This window comes from Symphalangus syndactylus, chromosome 4 (genome assembly GCF_028878055.3).
Source record: "Symphalangus syndactylus isolate Jambi chromosome 4, NHGRI_mSymSyn1-v2.1_pri, whole genome shotgun sequence".
Lineage (NCBI taxonomy): Eukaryota > Metazoa > Chordata > Mammalia > Primates > Hylobatidae > Symphalangus > Symphalangus syndactylus.
Window position 1 is genome coordinate 143995926 of NC_072426.2, and position 19317 is coordinate 144015242.

A 19317-nucleotide genomic window follows, 5' to 3' on the forward strand; every position below is an offset into this window, starting at 1 on the left:
AGATGCCTGATGTCCAGGCATTCTTTTACACATCAGCCCCTCCCTAGTCTCTGTTCCCAATGCAATTTGTCCCAAATCTTCCTTCTTTCCCTCCCGCTTGTCCCCTCAGTCCCAACCCCAAGCATCGCTGAGTCTTTCTAATCTTCCTTTTCTACAGACCCATCTGACCTCTCCCCTCCTCGCCATGCTGAGCTAGGTCCCGATTCTTCCTCAGCCTCCACTCCTCCACCCTATAATCCTTTTATCACATCCCCTCCTCATACCCGGTCTGGCTTACAGTTTCATTAGGTGACTAGCCCTCCCCCACCTGCCCAGCAATTTCTTCTTAAAAAGGTGCCCGGAGCTAAAGGCATAGTCAATGTTAATGCTCCTTTTTCTTTAACCCAAATCAGATAGTATTTAGGCTCTTTTTCATCAAATATAAAAATCTAGCCCAGTTCATGGCTTGTTTGGTAGCAACCCTGAGACGCTTTACAGCCCTAGACCCTAAAAGGTCAAAAGGCCATCTTATTCTCAATATACATTTTATTACCCAATCTGCTCCCGACATTAAACTCCAAAAATTAAATTCCAGCCCTCAAGCCCCACAACAGGACTTAATTAACCTCGCCTTCAAGGTGTACAATAATAGAGTAGAGGCAGCCAAGTAGCAACATATTTCTGAGTTGCAATTTCTTGCCTCCACTGTGAGACAAACCCCAGCCACATCTCCAGCACACCAGAACTCCAAACACCTAAACTGCAGTGGCCAGGTGTTCCTCCAGAACCTCCTCCCCCAGGAGCTTGCTACAAGTGCCAGAAATCTGGCCACCAGGCCAAGGAATGCCCACAGCCTGGGATTCCTCCTAAGTCATGTCCCATCTGTGTAGGACCCCACTGAAAATCAGACTGTTCAGCTCACCTGGCAGCCACTCCCAGAGTCCCTGGAACTCTGGCCCAAGGCTCTCTGACTGACTCCTTCCCAGATCTTCTCGGCTTAGCAGCTGAAGACTGATGCTGCCGGATCGCCTCGGAAGCCCTGTAGACCATCATGGACGCTGAGCTTTAGGTAACTCTCACAGTGGAAGGTAAGCCCGTCCCCTTCTTAATCAATACGGAGGCTACCCACTCCACATTACCTTCTTTTCAAGGGCCTGTTTCCCTTGCCTCCATAACTGTTGTGGGTATTGACAGCCAGGCTTCTAAACCTCTTAAAACTCCCCAACTCTGCTGCCAACTTAGACAATACTCTTTTAAGCACTCCTTTTTAGTTATCCCCACCTGCCCAGTTCCCTTATTAGGCCGAGACACCTTAGCTAAATTATCTGCTTACCTGACTATTCCTGGACTACAGCTACATCTCATTGCCGCCCTTCTTCCCAATCCAAAGCCTCCTTTGCATCCTCCTCTTGTATCCCCTCACCTTAACCCACAAGTATAAGATACCTCTACTCCCTCCTTGGCAACTGATCATGCACCCCTTACCATCTCATTAAAACCTAATCACCCTTTCCCCGCTCAATGCCAATATCCCATCCCACACCATGCTTTGAAAGAATTAAAGCCTGTTATCACTCACCTGCTACAGCATAGCCTTTTAAAGCCTATAAACTCTCCTTACAATTCCCCCATTTTACCTGTCCTAAAACCAGACAAGCCTTACAAGTTAGTTCAGGATCTATGCCTTACCAGGAAATTGTTTTGCCTATCCACCCCATGATGCCAAACCCATATACTCTCCTATCCTCAATACCTCCCTCCACAATCCATTATTCTGTTCTGGATCTCAAACATGCTTTCTTTACTATTCCTTTGCACCCTTCATCCCAGCCTCTCTTCGCTTTCACTTGGACTGACCCTGACACGCATCAAGCTCAGCAAATTACCTGGGCTGTGCTGCCACAAAGCTTCACAGACAGCCCCCATTACTTCAGTCAAGCCCAAATTTCTTCCTCATCTGTTACCTATCTCAGCATAATTTTCATAAAAACACGTGTGCTCTCCCTGCCGATTTTGTCCTACTAATCTCTCAAACCCCAACCCCTTCTACAAAACAACAACTGCTTTCCTTCCTAGGCATGGTTACTTTCACCTTTGAATACCTGGTTTTGCCATCCTAACAAAACCATTATATAAACTCACAAAAGGAAATCTAGCTGACCCCGTAGACCCTAAATCCTTTCCCCACTCCTCTTTCCGTTCCTGGAAGACAGCTTTAGAGACTGCCCTCACCCTAGCTCTCCCTGACTCATCCCAACCCTTTTCATTACACACAGCTGAAGTGCAGGGCTGTGTAGTCGGAATTCTTACACAAGGACCAGGATTACGTCCTGTAGCCTTTTTGTCCAAACAACTTGACCTTACTGTTTTAAGCTGGCCATCATGTCTCTGTGCAGTGGCTGCTGCCGCCCTAACACTTTTAGAGCCCCTTAAAACCACAAACTATGCTCAGCTCACCCTCTACAGCTTTCATAGTTTCCAAACTCTATTTTCTTCCTCACACCTGATGCATATACTGTCTGCTCCCCCGGCTCCTTCAGCTGTACTCACTCTTTTTTGAGTCTCCCACAATTACCATTGTTCCTGGCCCGGACTTCAATCCGGCCTCCCACATTATTCCTGATGCCACACCTGACCCTCATGACTGCATCTCTCTGATCCACCTGATGTTCACCCCATTTCCCCACATTTCCTTCTTCCCCATTTCTCACCCTGATCACACTTGGTTTATTGATGGCAGTTCCACCAGGCCTAATCACCACATACCAGCAAAGGCAGGCTATGCTATAGTGCAAGACACTAGTGCACCTCTTAGAACCTCTCATTTCCCCTCCATGGTGGAAATCTATCCTCAAGGAAATAACTTCTCAGTGTTCCATCTGCTATTCTACTACTCCTCAAGGATTATTCAGGCTCCCTCCCTTCCCTACACATCAAGCTCAGGGATTTGCCCCCGCCCAGGACTGGCAAATTGGATTTAGTCAACATGCCCTGAGTCGGGAAACTAAAATACCTCTTGGTCTAGGTAGACACTTTCACTGGATAGGTAAAGGCCTTTCCCACAGGGTCTAAGAAGGCCACCATGGTCATTTCTTCCCTTCTGTCAGACATAATTCCTCAGTTTAGCCTTCCCACCTCTATACAGTCCGATAGCAGACCGGCGTTTATTAGTCAAATCAGCCAAGCAGTTTTCCAGGCTCTTGGTATTCAGTGAAACCTTTATATTCCTTACAGTCCTCAGTCTTCAGGAACGGTAGAACAGACAAATGGTCTTTTAAAAACACACCTCACCAAGCTCAGCCACCAACTTAAAAAGGACTGGACAATACTTTTACCACTTTCCCTTCTCAGAATTCAGGCCTGTCCTCGGAATGCTACAAGGCACAGCCCATTTGAGCTCCTGTATAGATGCTCCTTTTTATTAGGCCCCAGTCTCATTCCAGACACCAGACCAACTTGGTCTGTGCCCCAAAAAACTTGTCATCTCTACTATCTTCTGTCTAGTCCTACTCCTATTCACCATTCTCAACTACTCACACATGCCCTGCTCTTGTTTACACTGCCGGTTTACACTGTTTCTCCAAACCATCACAGCTGATATCTCCTGCTGCTATCCCCAAGCTGCCACTCTTAACTCTTAAAGTAAATAAATAATCTTTACTGGCAAGGCTATGCTGAATCTCCTTAGGCACTCTCTAATCAGATGTCCTAGGTCCTCCCAATTCTTAGTCCTTTAATACCTGTTTTTCTCCTTCTCTTATTCTGTTTAGTTTTTCAATTCATACAAAACTGTATCCAGGCCATCACCAATAATTCTAAATGACAAATATTTCTTCTAACAACCCCACAATATCACCCTTACCAGAAAATCTTCCTTCAGCTTAATCTCTCCCACTGTAGGTTCCCACGCCACCCCTAATCCCGCTCAAAGCAGCCCTGAGAGACATCGCCCATTATCTCTCCATACCACCCCCCAAAAATTTTCACCTTCCCAACACTTTACCACTATTTCATTTTACTTTTCTTATTAATATAAGAAGACAGGAATGTCAGGCCTCTGAGCCCAAGCTAAGCCATCATATTCCCTGTGACCTCCAGGTACACATCCAGATGGCCGGTTCCTGCCTTAACTGATGACATTCCACCACAAAAGAAGTGAAAATGGCCTGTTCCTGCCTTAATTGATGACATTATCTTGTGAAATTCCTTCTCCTGGCTCATCCTGGCTCAAAAGCGCCCCTACTGAGCACCTTGTGATCCCCCACTCTGCCCGCCACAGAACAACCCCCCTTTTTTCTTTACCTACTCAAATCCTATAAAACGGCCCCACCCTATGTCCCTTCTGACTCTCTTTTCAGACTCAGCCCGCCTGCACCCAGGTGAAATAAACAGCTTTATTGCTCACACAGAGCCTGTTTGGTGGTCTCTTCACAGGGGCGCGGGTGAATGGAGCCAGATCCCCGCGGTCAGTGTTTGATTTTGAGTGTTGCTAATTGACTCCTACAAAGTTTTTACTCAGGCAACAGAAACATCAGATGAAAATATAGTCATTAAGCACAGAATGAAAAGAAAAACTTCAACTTTACTTCATGTTATTTGGTAAAAAATAATGCAGAAATTCTAACTGGACACAAATTGACATAAATTAGTCTGACTCAATTTAGTTATTTAAAACTAACCACTCACCAACTCTCCCATCTCCACTTTCCCAGGGGTGGAATGGGAAGCCCTCCCTTTATTTAAAATAACTAATGGGTCTAAATATTTCACCCTACAGTTGCTGATTGTCTCCTCTAGTGTGAAATGGAACACCACTAATGCCCAATTGCCAGGGCTGTAGTGAAGAAAGCAATGCCTGGCCTAGAGTGGGCACTCAACCTATGGTTTCTATTGACTCCTGAGGAGTTCAACAAGGTGGGCATCATTAATAAACATTAGCTGGAGAAGAAAACGAACAAGATTGATATCTGGGGAAAAACATGAAGGTTGCACAAAATTAAAAGGCTGAGAAGATAAGAAATTTAAATCAATATTACCCACGTAGGAAAAAGGCACATATGATCAAATAAATCATGAGAAGACCTTCAAAAAGAATGCATGTTTTGTGAAGAAAAATGGACAGTTTCATAAATATATGTGAAGAGAGAAGGCAGGAAAGGAAGATTATAAGCCCCTAGAGAGAGACTGAAATGAATTCAATGACAGAAGAGGCAAATGCAGCAAGAAAAATGAATAACTTATTTGGTTTAGTGCTCACTGGGGAGGACTTGAAGTTGTACTAGAAAGTGAAATATCTCCCAGAGGAAGATGGCACACTCCTAAAAGCTAAGAACTGGAAAATCATTTACATAGGTAACATCTCATTATAATGAAACCAACAGTACCACTAAATTGTTTTATTGGGACAAAATTTTGTTAAAATGATTTCAGGTGTGAAAGCGCCTATGCATTGATAAAGGGAGTAACAGTCAGTGGATTCCTGAATATTAAAAAAGGCAGCAAATAATCAGAGAGATAGAAAATGCTTTATGTTCATAAATGTGAGTCATAGCATTATTTATAGTAGAAAATTCTGTAAATATACAAAAAGAGGGAAATAGGTAATTACATTATAAAATTTATATGAGAAAATATTTTACCAATAAAATTATGCTTATAAAAATACAGTATTAATAGTATCAGTAAATGCATATGATGTAACATTAAATAAAAGAAAATTGCATATAGAGAAAAATTAACATTGTAAAAGACAAAATAACCAAAAATAATCACTGGAATATCAATAATAGAATGTTAAAAATGTTATCTTTGGGTATCAAGGTTAAGTGTTATTTTTATTTTCTTCTTTATCCTTTTCTGAATTTTCTAAAAAAATAGTATAGCTGGGCATGGTGGCTCATGCCTGTAATCCCAGCCTTTTGAGAGGCTGAGGCAGGAGGATTGCTTGAGCCCAGGAATTCAAGACCAGCCTGGGCAACATAGTGAGACCCCGACTCTTCAAAATACAATAAAAAAATTTAGCTGGGCAAGGTGGTGTGCACCTGTAGTCCCAGCTACTCAGGAGGCTGAGGCAGGAGGATGTCTTGAGCCCAGGAATTTGAAACATCAGTGAGCTATGATCATGCCACTGCACTTTAAACTGGGTAACAGAGCAAGACCCCATCACAATGAAGAAATAAATATATATATAATAAAATTAGTATGTACTTTTTCATATGCATATAGATGTTGAACATGAGTTTATATTGTATAGGTATCCGTATGAAATTTTAAAAAAAATCAACTAGTTGTATATAGCTAATAATTAAAGACAGCATTCTCTTGCCCCACTATTTTTGCTCTCCCAAGGCAGCCACTCGCAAATCTTTATCTGTTTCTTCTGATATTTACCTCCCTATTTCTAAATAACTGCCATTTGTATATTTTACTAACTTATTCCTATGGGAAACAGTTTTTCATTTATAATGCTCCCAACCAGGACCCATGCAAATATTTTCTCCCACTAGCCTCTCAATACAAATACAGTTATTTTGTATATTTAGATAAAATGCATATTTTGTGTTTACCCAAACGGGACCCATCTACTGTCATATGATTGTTTCATTTTTTTCCTTGTGTTAAGTTCTTGTTTTCCTTGTGGCTTAATAATTGCATCCTTTTGTCATTGCTGTTTTCGTAGATTTCCAGATTGTCAGAGATAGACAACTTCCAGATTGTCAGACATGGAAAGCTCTTCTCAGTGAATTTAAGTAAATCAAATAAAGTCTTAGTTCACGTTCAACATTAACCACTGAAAATTCCCTTAACCCATCAGGTTTCCTAACAGGGGATTTAAATCTTAATTACTATACAAAGGTCCAACCAGACCTAGGAGGAACACCCTTCAGCACAGGATGATAGAGGGTTCCTCCCAGGTGATTGAGGAAAAAAAAGAAGAAAAGGGTGGGTGGGGAGAATTTATGTAAAAAGAATGTTATATGGTAAATTCTTGCCCTAAAATAAATTAACTGGTTGTTTAAAGAAAGGAATGTTTGCAGTAAGTCAGAAAGTTGAGATGTCGAAGAATTGTCTGTGAAAGTCGTGAAAGAAAAAAAAATGTGTGTTACAAAAAATGAACTTATGCAAGAAAAGTTGTATAATTTAAAAGTAATTAGGCAACTGTAAAACTATTAAAGAAACAGTTTATGTGCAAGGTGTACAAGGAAAGTAAAATATACTTTTAGTAAAAGGATTATAAGCAGGCATAAGAAGGTGGATTTTTACCTACATTAAAAGGTTAAAAAATTTGTTTTGAAGGTTTAAGCAAGTTTTGAAATGTTAATTGTAAAGGAAATTCTGTGTGTAAACATACTGGCTAAAGTTAAAGGGGTATCATCCAGGTTTTCTGCGGACTGGACATTAAAATAACACAATGGGCTTTTCTTAAAGCACTAGCCTGCTCTTTAACAAAAAATTATAAAAGGTTAAAAAGAGTCTATAAAAATCTTAGCTTATGGTCAGACATTAAAAATTGAATAAATATGTCTACAAAGTTTTATTAAAACTAAGTTTAACATTAATAACACACTAATATAAAGGTGAAATTTAGCTTATCTGGTATAAAAATTATACAGGAAGCATTGTCAAATATAAAATGGTGTTTGGCTTTCTTTGATCTAAAAACTAATAAAAATAGGTGCTAAAGGAAATTTCTCAGTAAGAAGGCACCAAGAACTATAAAGTCCATTGCTGATGTCCCCACATTTAAAACAAATGGTCAATTTCTTAGAAATTATACACTTGGTTTATCTTCCACTTTCCTTTTCCTCAAAACTAAAAGTCTTTTAGCATATGTACCACCCCTAGAATTTCTGGTAAACCAGCACCAGACTGAAGATCACGTTCTCATCAAAGGGTGGAAAGAAGGAAAACACGATCCAGCCTGGGAAGGGCCCTGCTTTGTGCTACCAACTACTGAGGCTGCTGTTCATACAGTGAAACAGGGATTGACTCATCACACTTGAGTCAAGAAAGCACCACCTCCTCCAGAGTCGTGGGCCATAGTTCCAAGGGAAAACCCTATCAAACTAAAGCTAAGAAAAATTTAACTCTTTCATCTATTCTATTACTCTTTATTCTTTCCTCACTCTATTGCTGACCATCTACTTATTAACATAAGCAAGTCAATTTCGCCTCAAACTATTGCATTTAATGCTTGCCTTGGTTTTTATGAGTGTACCAGGACTCTAAAAGGAACTTGTTTGTATAATGCTATTCTATACAAGATATGTAGCCCAGGAAATGACCAGCCTTATGTATGCTGTAACTCATCTGAGCCCCCTATGACTACTGTTTTTGAAATAAGATTGAGGACTGGTAGCTGGGGAAAAGCTGATAGGAGTAAAGTAATAACTGGAACAGAAGAGAAAGGAGTCTCCAAACAAATTATCTTAAAATTTGATGCCTGTGAGGCAATCAACTGTGATCCGAATGGAAATAGAATAAGATGTGGCTCTCTAGATTGGGAAAGGGGCTATATAGTAGAAAATAAGTATATTTGTCATGAATTGGGACTGTGTAGTGATGAATGTAGTTACTGGTCCTGCGTCATTTAGGCCACCTGGAAAAAAAAAAGATGAGAAGGACCCTGTCCACCTTCAAAAAGGAAGGAGTAACTCTTCCTGGGCTAGTGGTCACTGTAACCCATTAGAACTGCTAATTACCGATCCCCTTGATCCCTGTTGGAAAACAGGAGAGTATGTAACTCTAGGAATCAATGGAACTGGACTGGATCCCCAAGTAAATATTTTGGTCCAAGGGGAGGTCCACAGGCACTCTCCCAAACCAGTGTTTCAGACCTTTTATGATGAGCTGAATCTACCAGTGCCCGAGCTTCCAGGTTTGTCCAGTTGGCAGAAAATGTAGCTCATTCCCTCAATGTTACTTCCTGTTATTTATGTTGGGGAACCACTATGGGAGACCGATGGCCTTGGGAAGCCTGATAGTTGGTGCCTGCTGATGCAGTTCCTGACGTAATTCCAGTCCAGAAGGCCCAAACTAGCAACTTCTGGGTCTTAAAAATATCCATTATTGGACAATATTGCACAGCTAGAGAAGGAAAAAACTTCACTGTCCCTGAACTGATCCCTAGGCTCAGCTGTCTAGGACAAAAGCTATATAACAGCACAGCAAAGACAATCACCTGGTGGGGCTTAAGCCATGCTGAAAAAAACCCATTCAATAAGTTTCCTAATTTGCAAACTGTTTAGACCCATCCAGAATTTCATCAGGACTGGACAGCTCCTGCTGGACTGTACTGGATATGTGGGAATAGCGCCTACACCAAACTATCTGACCAATGGACAGGAAGTTGTGTCATTGGTACGATTAAGCCATCCTCTTTCCTGTTACCTGTAAAGACAGGTGAGCTTCTAGGTTTCCCTGTCTATGCCCCCTGAGAAAAAACAAGCATAGCCATAGGTAATTGAAAAGATCATGAATGGCCCCTGAGAGAATCTTTAATATTATGGGCCTGCTACGTGGGCAGAAGATGGCTCGCAAGGATACCGAACCCCTAATTACATGCTCAACTGGATCATACAGTTGCAGGCCGTCTTAGAAATAATCACTAATGAAACTGGCAAGGCTTTAACTGTTTCAGCCCAGCAGGAAACCCAAATGAGAAATGCCATCTATCAGAATAGGTTGGCCCTAGACTACTTGCTAGCAGCTGAAGGAGGAGTTTGTGGAAAGTTCAATCTCATTAACTGCTGCTTACAGATAGATGATCAAGGACAGGTAGTCGAAAGCATAGCCAGTGAAATGTCAAAACTAGCACATGTACCAATACAGGTTTGACATGGGTTTGATGCTGGATCCCTATTTGGAAAGTGGTTTCCAGCTCCAGGAGGATTTAAAACTTTTGTAATAGGTATAGTAATAGTGTTAGGAACCTGCCTATTGCTCCCTTGTTTGTTATCCATATTTCTCCAACTACTAAGAAGTTTTGTTGCCACCTTCGTTCATCAGAAAGCTTCAGCACAAGTGTATTACATGAATCACTATCGATCTGTCTCGCACGAAGACCTGGATAGTGAGGATGAGAGTGAGAACTCCCACTAGTGAGTGAGGTTCTCAAAGTGGGGAATGAGGAGAGAGGCCATTTCTCTTACTGTCTCCTGTCTCCAAAGAAAAGGAGGAAGTAAAAACTGAAAAATAACAGACTGATCAGCTACACTGGCCAGGCCTGTAGGTTAGAGATTAACCCCCATCCTAATTGCTTGTGCTATCTATAGATCACAGACAATGGTATACAGAAATACTTGCCTTGCTTACCCCCACCTAGTCACGTACCCCATGCTTGCTCAATCTATCATGACCCTGTCATGTGGACCCCTTAGAGTTGTAAGCCCTTAAAAGGGCCAGGAACTCCTTCTTTGGGGAGCTTGGTTCTTGAGACGCAAGTCTGCCGATGCTCCCGGCTGAATAAAGCCACTTCCTTCTTTAACCCGGTGTCTGAGGGGTTTCGTCCATGGCTCGTGCTACTACAATACCATGGTTCTGTGTCACAAAACATTTTGACTTTTTCCCCTTTTCCTCCTGACTGCTGTCTTAGCATTCAACTATCTCTGGTCTGCCTAGTGAGTTGCAATATAGCCTTCTCCTTTCCATCTATAAAAATTCCCTTGACAACATATGTGCTGCCATTCCTTTTTTATTCTTTTTGTCTTTTGAAGTTTATTTCCCTTTCCCCCCATTTCTCTCATCATAGTCAATTTTAGGAGATAAACTCAATGTTGAATTCACTATGTTAAAATAAAAGACACTGTTGTTTTTAATAAAATAAACTTTCAATGGCTTGATTTTTACCTACATTGAATTTATAAAACAATTAGTATTTATATTTTAATTATATCATGAACATCCCCAGACTAACTTTGTTAAACAAAATAAAAAGCAAAATACAGTAAATTAATAATGATACCTACCATATTTTTCTTGAGCAAAGGAAGTCCATAAACATGAGTAAATGGTTGAATTGATGAGAAAAATAACTACTACCTGCAGTATTTGATTGTTTTTATTTGTGTCTAGAAAGTACATTGGTCTTGTGTAAAATCCTTGTTGATATTGCTTGGCAGAAGTAATGTTCTTTGCTAAGGGTCTAGGATGAGACTTTGGAGTCTCACAATTTTCAGTACATGGGCTTTTGAAATATGCACGTGGAGGCTGCACTTCTCATTTTCTCTTGTCCACATGTTTTCAGTCTTCTGTTCCCAGAATAAAATTTTCCAGACTGCATCTGCACTGTAATATATGCCCATGATAAAAAGAAAACTCTGTCTCTCTGTGGAATAACTCAGCCAAGGAAATTCCATTTTTATGACAAAGCCTAGTTTGCCTTGAGATGGTTGATTGAGTTGGAATCTAAAAGCAGAGTTTCTGATAAAGCATTTACAAGGACATATCACAACAATCCTGTATTATTATAATCTGAGTCTGAAATAATTACAGTTTGGTATTGATTTGCTGAAGTAATAATTAAGATATTGATTTATAGCGTACTTCATATTTCTCACAATATTCTCCTCTAAGTTGCTAATTTTATTCTTTCTACAGTACTGAGAAGTGTAATATGTGACATCATTCATGTACAACAGATCAAGTAACCATTGAGTGAGCTGCTAACTGGCCCACAGGTCTTCAAGCAGGAGACTAAAGTCTAGAATTCAGGTCCCTTGAACTGATTTCCACATTCTTTTAACTACGTAGCTCTGGCTGTCTTTTATATGCCCAGACACTTCACATAGTTTCATCCAAGATTGTCTTCTAAGTTTAACTTGTGTAAAATATTACATTGTTTTATAATTACAACAAATCCCTTTTTTGGGGGGACAGTGTCACACTCTGTTGCCCAGGCGGGAGTGCATGGCACAATCTTGGCTCACTGCAACCTCTGCCACCCAGACTTAAGTGATTCTTCTGCCTCAGCCTCCCAAGTAGCTGGGATTACAGGCATGCACCACCACGCCCAGCTAATTTTTGTATTTTTAGTAGAGATGAGGTTCTTCCACATTGGCCAGGCTGGTCTTAAACTCCTGACCTTAGGTGATCCACCTGCCTCAGCCTCCCAAAGTGCTGGGATTACAGGTGTGAGCTACTGTGCCCGGTATTACTACAGATGTCTTTCAGGTTTCATTATTCTTTTGACATAGAATCCACTATCTGTGTCATTCACTAAATGTATGCTTTCTTCTAGTTAGTAACTGCTAGCAACTAAACTCTTATTCACTATGTTTCTGGAAAATCTGAACGTTAGCCTTTATGGCATTTTTTTTGAGGCGTGTGCATCTATCCCTGTGATACACATTCTCGGTTTTATGTTCGCTTTCCACTATCTCAATTTTTTGATCTGTTAATACCCTGCTACCTCCAAGACTCTTTGGGTAAAGAGAACATAGCAAAAGCAGTTGCAAAGGAAATAGAGAATGCTTTGACATAGAGAGAAGGCTTTGTTCACAAGGCAGCTGTTTGGGAAACCTCTCAAGCTGTTTTCCCTCTGCTCCCATGACACAGCAATCAACACAGAAGATTTCTGTGACTACATGTGTGGAGGTTTTTCCCCAAACATCAAGCAGTGGACACCTGCTGGGGGTCCTCTGATTCAATTCCAAGGTTATCACTTGGAGATAGTGTCATATTCTACAGGTTGAGGGCTCAAGTACCCAAGATCACTCCAGCTTAGACACCGGCCCCTTTTTGGGTTTGATTAATTTGCTGGGTGGCATACAGAACTCAGGGAAACACATTTACTGGTGTCTTATAAAGGATATTAGAAAGAATATAGATAAATAAATGCATAGGGTGAGCTATGGGGGAAGGGGTGTGGCACTTGCATGTCCTCCCCAGGTGCACCCCTCTCCAGGAACCTAAATGTGTTCAGCTATTCAGAAACTCTCCAAACCCTGTCCACTTGGATATTAACGGAGTCTTCGTTACTTAGGCATGATTGATTAAACCACTGGCCATTGGTATCAACCAGACCTTTAGCCCCTCTTCCATCTCTGGAGCCTGAGGGGTGGAGCTGAAAGTCTTTCCAGCGATCAGTCATTATCCTGAGGCTATTAGTCAATATTAGCATACAAAAACACAGTACATTGGCCATTTCAAGGATTTTAGGTATTGTATACCAGAAAAAGTGGAGGAAGAATAAATACATATTTCACAATGTATTAGTCCGTTCTCACATTGCTATGAATAAATACCCAAGAATGGGTAATTTATAAAGCAAAGAGGTTTAATTGACTCACGGTTTCACATTGCTGGGGAGGCCTCAGGAAATTTACAATCATGGCAGAACGCGAAGGGGAAGCAAGGAACTTTCTTCACAGGGCAGCAGGACAGATTATGTGCAAGCAGGAGAATATGGCAGAGGCTTATAAAACCATCAGATCTGGTGAGGCTCATTTAATATCACGAGAACAGCATGAGGGAAACCACCCTTATGATCCAATTACCTCCACCTGGTCCCACCCTTGACACTTGGGGATTATGGAGATTACAGTTCAAAGTGAGATTTGGGTAGGGACACAGAGCCAAACCATATTACACAATATCAAAGTGGCAGTCTGGGCAGTTGTAGGAGAGACAAGGTAAAAGGAAACTTATAACTTCAGCAAGAGATACACTTATCTAGTGGGGGGATTGTCTCCCTTCAGCATGAGATACACTTATCTACTGGAAGGATTGTCTAGTGGAGGTCTGTAGGTATTGTTGTGAGACACAGTGAGACACAGTCATACCTTACAACAATAAGGTTCCCTGAGAGTTATGGAGAATGAACAAAATGGCTCCAAAGTTTCTTTTGGATGGGTTCTAGGGGTATTTGTGTGTTTCAGAAACAGATTTCTAAGTTCCTACAGCACTAAAAGTAATCCATATATGTTGGGAATAATGCTCAAAATCCTAAGGAGATTGAACACTCAAACAAAGGATTCTCAGCAAAGCAATTTTACTTCTGCACAGAGGGGTGCTTCTCCTTGGCCAGTCACCATGAGAGCACACCTGAACAAAGGGGCACGAGAGCCTTTATTCCTGATGCAATTTCTGTACCCTTTCCCCATTGGCCGGGGTCGGGTCACACAATCTGAACTAATCCCGATTGGCTAGACATTTGAATTTTCTTTAGATAAGGTGGGAATGTAAGGGAGAGAGGGGGAAAAAAAGGGGAAGGGGTTTCTGCAATGAGCTAGAGAGATAGTCTCCTTTCCAAATAAGGAAAGGAACGTGAGCTGGTACTGATAAGCATGGTACTGTGGCGTGTCCTGGCATGCAACAAAGGCAGAAAAGGGAAAAAGGAAAAAGGGGTGTGTGGGAGGGTACTATGAATTAAAGAATAAAGGATTGATCAGCTATTTGAAGAGAAACCTCATCATATCCCACAATATATAATTCCAAATAGTTGACTGTACAATTTTCAGCAACATAAATAAATTCTTCCATTCTTTTCTAGTGCTAAAAAACAGACAGGTTTTTAGTGCAAGAGACAATGCGAGACAGAGTAGAGACAAGACTCAGTCCTCACCAGGATTTGGCCCCCATTTTTCCTATACCTGCTGATTACCAGACCTTGCACCACCAGCTCCTCTGGTGCCATCCCCACTGACCATGAGACCTTGAAGAAACTAAGATAAGCAGCATCTGACCATAAATCTTACTCAAGGGATTTAACTCTATAGAGCAGAAGAATAACTAACCAATCTTTATCCCATGCCTCATTATGCTACTGAAATCCCCACCCAGGGGATTTATTAGGAGGGGCTTATCCACCATTTTTCAGTCATGTGATATATGTACTAACATGATTTCTCACTGCACCTGTGTACCCCATGCTCCACCCTGCACATGTAATGCTGCTTGCCTATCTCATGCAAATGCATGTCACCCTTCCTAAAAACACTGCAAAGACCTGTTCTTAGGGAGTTAGCCAGAGAACTATCATCCCAGTGCTGTCTCCCTTTTATTTGAGAAGAATCCCCCAGGAAAGCTTTGTCTGGGAAACTTGCTTGGCCTCATGTTCATTTTGATTACATGGGAGCCTAAGAACCTGTGGTCATAACAAATGGAATCATCTGTGAATGCAATATTTTCAACATGGTGTTGAAAAATACAGTTGCAAAATAAAATTGAAGGGGTTAATATTGGTGCCTGCTAGATTGATGTCTCCTAGAGTGGAGGGGTTCAGCTGCTTGATTCTTAGTAAGTCTATCCTAATTTCGTCTGACACCTGCCATGCAATCTGTCCATGCAACAAAAGCCCTAGTTGAAACCAGGGCAGAATTCAGCATGTGCGAAGACTGTCACCATCTGATTGTCAGTAGCTATCTCAGGACCAACGAGGAGATCATGTTGTTGGTTGGCAATAAGACCGATATTGAGAAGTGAGTGATATGCTAGAAACTCTATAAGAAACTTATTGACCTGTGATGATGAGACTAAGATATGTCCTTTACCATAGTGGTGGTTGTGCAAACAGTAAGTCAAATATAATTGAAATGGGGCAAAATACACAATGAGCCAGAAACACTGAAAATATAGATAACAAAGAAGCCCAGGAGTGGTGGAGGATCAGATAGAATCAGGCTTCTAATAGAAGGTGAGATGGTGGTGGGGAGGGGTGAGGGGTGAATCTAGTAGAGAGAAGCTCATGGGTAAATGGAGAGAGAGAAGGTTGGATAAACTTGCTGAGCTTACAAGAGAGACCAGTAGCTGTCATGGAGGCACTGTGTACATGGAGAGGTGAGATCAGAGGTCTTTGTAAAACAAAGGATTCTTCACCTTGGCATCCCAGGACCATATACTCACCCTCACTGTGCCCAAAGGGGAATTCTTCTGGAGGCCATAGAGATTTTCTTTTATTTATTTATTTGCTTGTTTATTTATTTATTTATTTATTTATTTATTTATTTATTTATTTATTTTTGAGACAGAGTCTTGCTCTGTTGCCCAGGCTGGAGTGCAGTGGCATAATCTCAGCTCACTACAACCTCTGCCTCCTGGGCTCGAGCAATTCTCCTGCCTCAGCCTCTTGAGTAGTTGGGACTACAGACGCCTGCCACCACACCTGGCTAATTTTTGTATTTTTAGTAGAGACGGGGTTTCACCATGTTAGCCAGGATGGTCTCAATCTCCTGACCTTGTGATCCACCTGCCTTGGCCTCTCAAAGTGCTGGGATTACAGGCGTGAACCACCCTGCCCGGCCTAGATTTTCAAGAACCTCTACAACTGTGTCTTTGGGTTGAAAGATCATAAAAGGGGAAAAGCATTGTGTAGACCTTGTGCTGCGGTGGATCCTCAGCGTATCTAATATAGCCTTACTCATTGTTCCTTGTTTCAATCTATGTTGATGGGGTAGAGTCTTAATCTGTTTGGAAGGCTAAAATAGAATACCACAGACTGAATGGCTTATAAATAAAATAATTTTATTTTCTCACAATTTTGGAAGCATGGAAATACAAAATCAAGAAATCAGCAGATTTGCTGTCTGGTGAGGGCCTGCTTCTTGGTTTATAGATGATTCTTCTCACTGTGTTCTTGCTGTGTCCTTGCTGCAGAAGAGAGGAAGCAGCTCTCTGGGGTCTCTTTTATAAGGTCACTGATTCCATTCATAAGGGCTCTGCCCTCATGACCTAACCACCTTCCAAGGGCCCTACTCCCACATTGGGAGTTAAGATTTCAACCAAAATGCCTATGACTGGTGAGAATCATAAAACTCAATCATAAAAATAAAAATAAAATAGAATGTATTTAGACTGTTTTTATTATAGATATTCAACGTCAATGTTAAAAGTTGGTGTTTGTTATGTACCAAAACAAACTGTAAGAATTTTAAAAAATTGGACATGTCTTTCACTTTTTAAATTCCATATTTGCCCTGTGCTAAGTAAAACAGATGCTTGATCAATTAATTTTTAACTTTTTTACGTTAAAAAATTAAGACTTTATTTCCCGGAGGGGATAAAAATTTTAATAAGCAAATTTTGAAAGGGAAAATATCTATACACTTCACTTTTTTGTTCATTTTATTGTTTTGTTAGTGTAGATTGAACATTTAAAATCAGCTTCAGACTAATTGTGGACATTGCCTTATTATTTTATATTGCCTTGACTGAGAGTGAGTAATCCATTATGTCAGATAACACTTATTCTTCCTGTTTCTTAGTTTCCTCAGGTGTAAAATAAGAAGATTGATTGAGATGATAGCTAAGGCATTTTCTGAAACCATTTTTCATTCTATGTACATTGAGTTCATGCTACTCCTAATGTATACATAATCCCTTCATTTCATAAATATTCTCCTCTCTCAGACCTGGGTTGCTTTATATTTATTTTTTCTTTTCTCTGTACATTTTCTATTTGTAGGCATGAGGATTCTGTGAGATGCATGTTACTACAACAGCGTTTTTGTTTCTCTGATGCACAAATTCCAAAGTGGCTAGACTTTTTACCTCTTTTCTGTTTAGCACTTAGGTCCCTCATGATTAGGTTGAAGTGAATTTCTTCATCTGTCAGTGGCTTTTCTAGTCTCAGGACAGACATTCCATTTTTACAATTTACTTGTTTTCACATTCAATTTGTACAGTTTGCTCCCTCAATGCAAGGACTCAAATGATGCTTTACATTTTCTGTTTATTCGTGTGGAGGTTTGGCCCATTATGCCTGATGGACTTCTAAAATCACTCACTAACTCCTACAGAATTCTTTGTGTCTCTTTTTTGGAAATGTGAAAACGTATCTACCCAAGAAATGTGATTATTTTCTTTGTGTTTCTTTTCTAATTGTTTTTTCCCCTCTGAACACCCAAAGCAACTTCTCTTTGACACAATACTTCTGTTTCTCATTTTTTATCATCTTCTGATTTCTTGAGAAAGAAATCTTAGTGGAATTGAGAAACAGCAATTTGGTTTTAGTTTTTCTGTTTGTTTCTTGACATTCTCCTTCCTTTTACTTTCATCAGCACAGAACTTTGTTAGAGTGAATTTATGTGCAAGCTTGTTCTGTGAACATTATTTCATTATTTAATAAAGTCAGGTATCTTGTTCTCTGAGAATGTGAAGAAATATGGTAGGACTATTAAATGCTGCAATTAAGAAAATAGGCAACGATTGTGTACTAGTCAGCTTATATCAGAAAGGTGAATTTCTTGATTCCTATTATAACTCCTTGTTTCTGTTATAATACTTAGAATAAACAAAAGGGAGAATGGAAACAATTTAAAGAAGGCTGGTAAAGTTAGTAAAACTTGGTCCTGAGTCTTTGTTTCCTTCTTCTGCACCATGTCCACATGTCCCTTATGCAATAGATCAGTTCAAATTCGTGAAATAACAGGGTATATTTTTAGCCCGTTTTGCATTCTGTATTTCTTTTTTGGTCAGTCTCATAGTCTTAATGGTGATCTTTTCTTAGTCTGGATTATCTGATCACAAGGAACCGATACCAACTCAAATTATCTATGAAAAAAATTATGAAACCAGAGAAGAACTGAACCACATGGAAACCAAGGCAAACAGGTTTGCTTGGCAACATCCCTAGGTTTCAATTCTTTCTGTCTTTTAAGGGATTCTCATACTGCTTTTCTGGGTCTGTCACCTTCATTTCCCTCTCGCTCTGCAGTCTAATTTTTTTTCTTCCTGTTTTTCTGTAGCCTTTCAGGGCCGCTCTAATATGGAGTATTGCTCTCAGACGAATGCAAGAGGAGACACTTTTGTGAGGTGTGCTCTCTGTTCTCATCCCTCTTCAAGTCAAGTCTAGATAGCTGGGATTCTGGAATTCTCTAATCTACCAGGAGTAATTTTCCTCCTCAGGCACATCTTTCTGAGGGCAGCCCATGCAGCTAGTGTGTGCATCCTTGGGCATCAGCGTTGGCAATGGGATAGGCATTTGCAACAGGTATTTGGATCTTCCACATGTAAGTGCGTGGCACTTGATTTAAAGACAAAGCTCTGTGTAGAACGAGAAGGGATGCAGATCGTGATCCAGAGCCACTAGCTAGTTCTCCACATTCTTGCTGGAAATTGCAAGGATTCTGAGAATACTGTATTCAAATCTGTCATCATAATGGTGTATTTGTTAGCATAGGAGGCAAGGACGTATCTTTTAAGCAATATATTAGTTTCATTTTGTAATTTTGAAATATATGTATTTGTGGTATATGGAGTTCCATTTGTGTTTCTGTCCTGGACCCCATAAATAAAATGAGGGAGTTATGCCAACATGGATATTTACAGAACATTCTCCTATAACTGAATTAGTCTTTAATTCACATTTAACGTTATCCGGGATAGAAACTACTTTTTCTA

At 40.5% G+C, this 19317-nt stretch overlaps 1 long non-coding RNA gene across 1 annotated transcript; it reads left to right on the forward strand.

Annotated features, from left to right (window-relative positions):
• The first annotated feature begins 443 nt into the window (after nt 1-443).
• On the forward strand, nt 444-5641 carry LOC134736424 (uncharacterized). Its single transcript, XR_010120428.1, has 3 exons — nt 444-1067; nt 4078-4444; nt 4757-5641. It is a non-coding gene; the product is annotated as an uncharacterized lncRNA (long non-coding RNA).
• Nucleotides 5642-19317: the final 13676 nt, after the last annotated feature.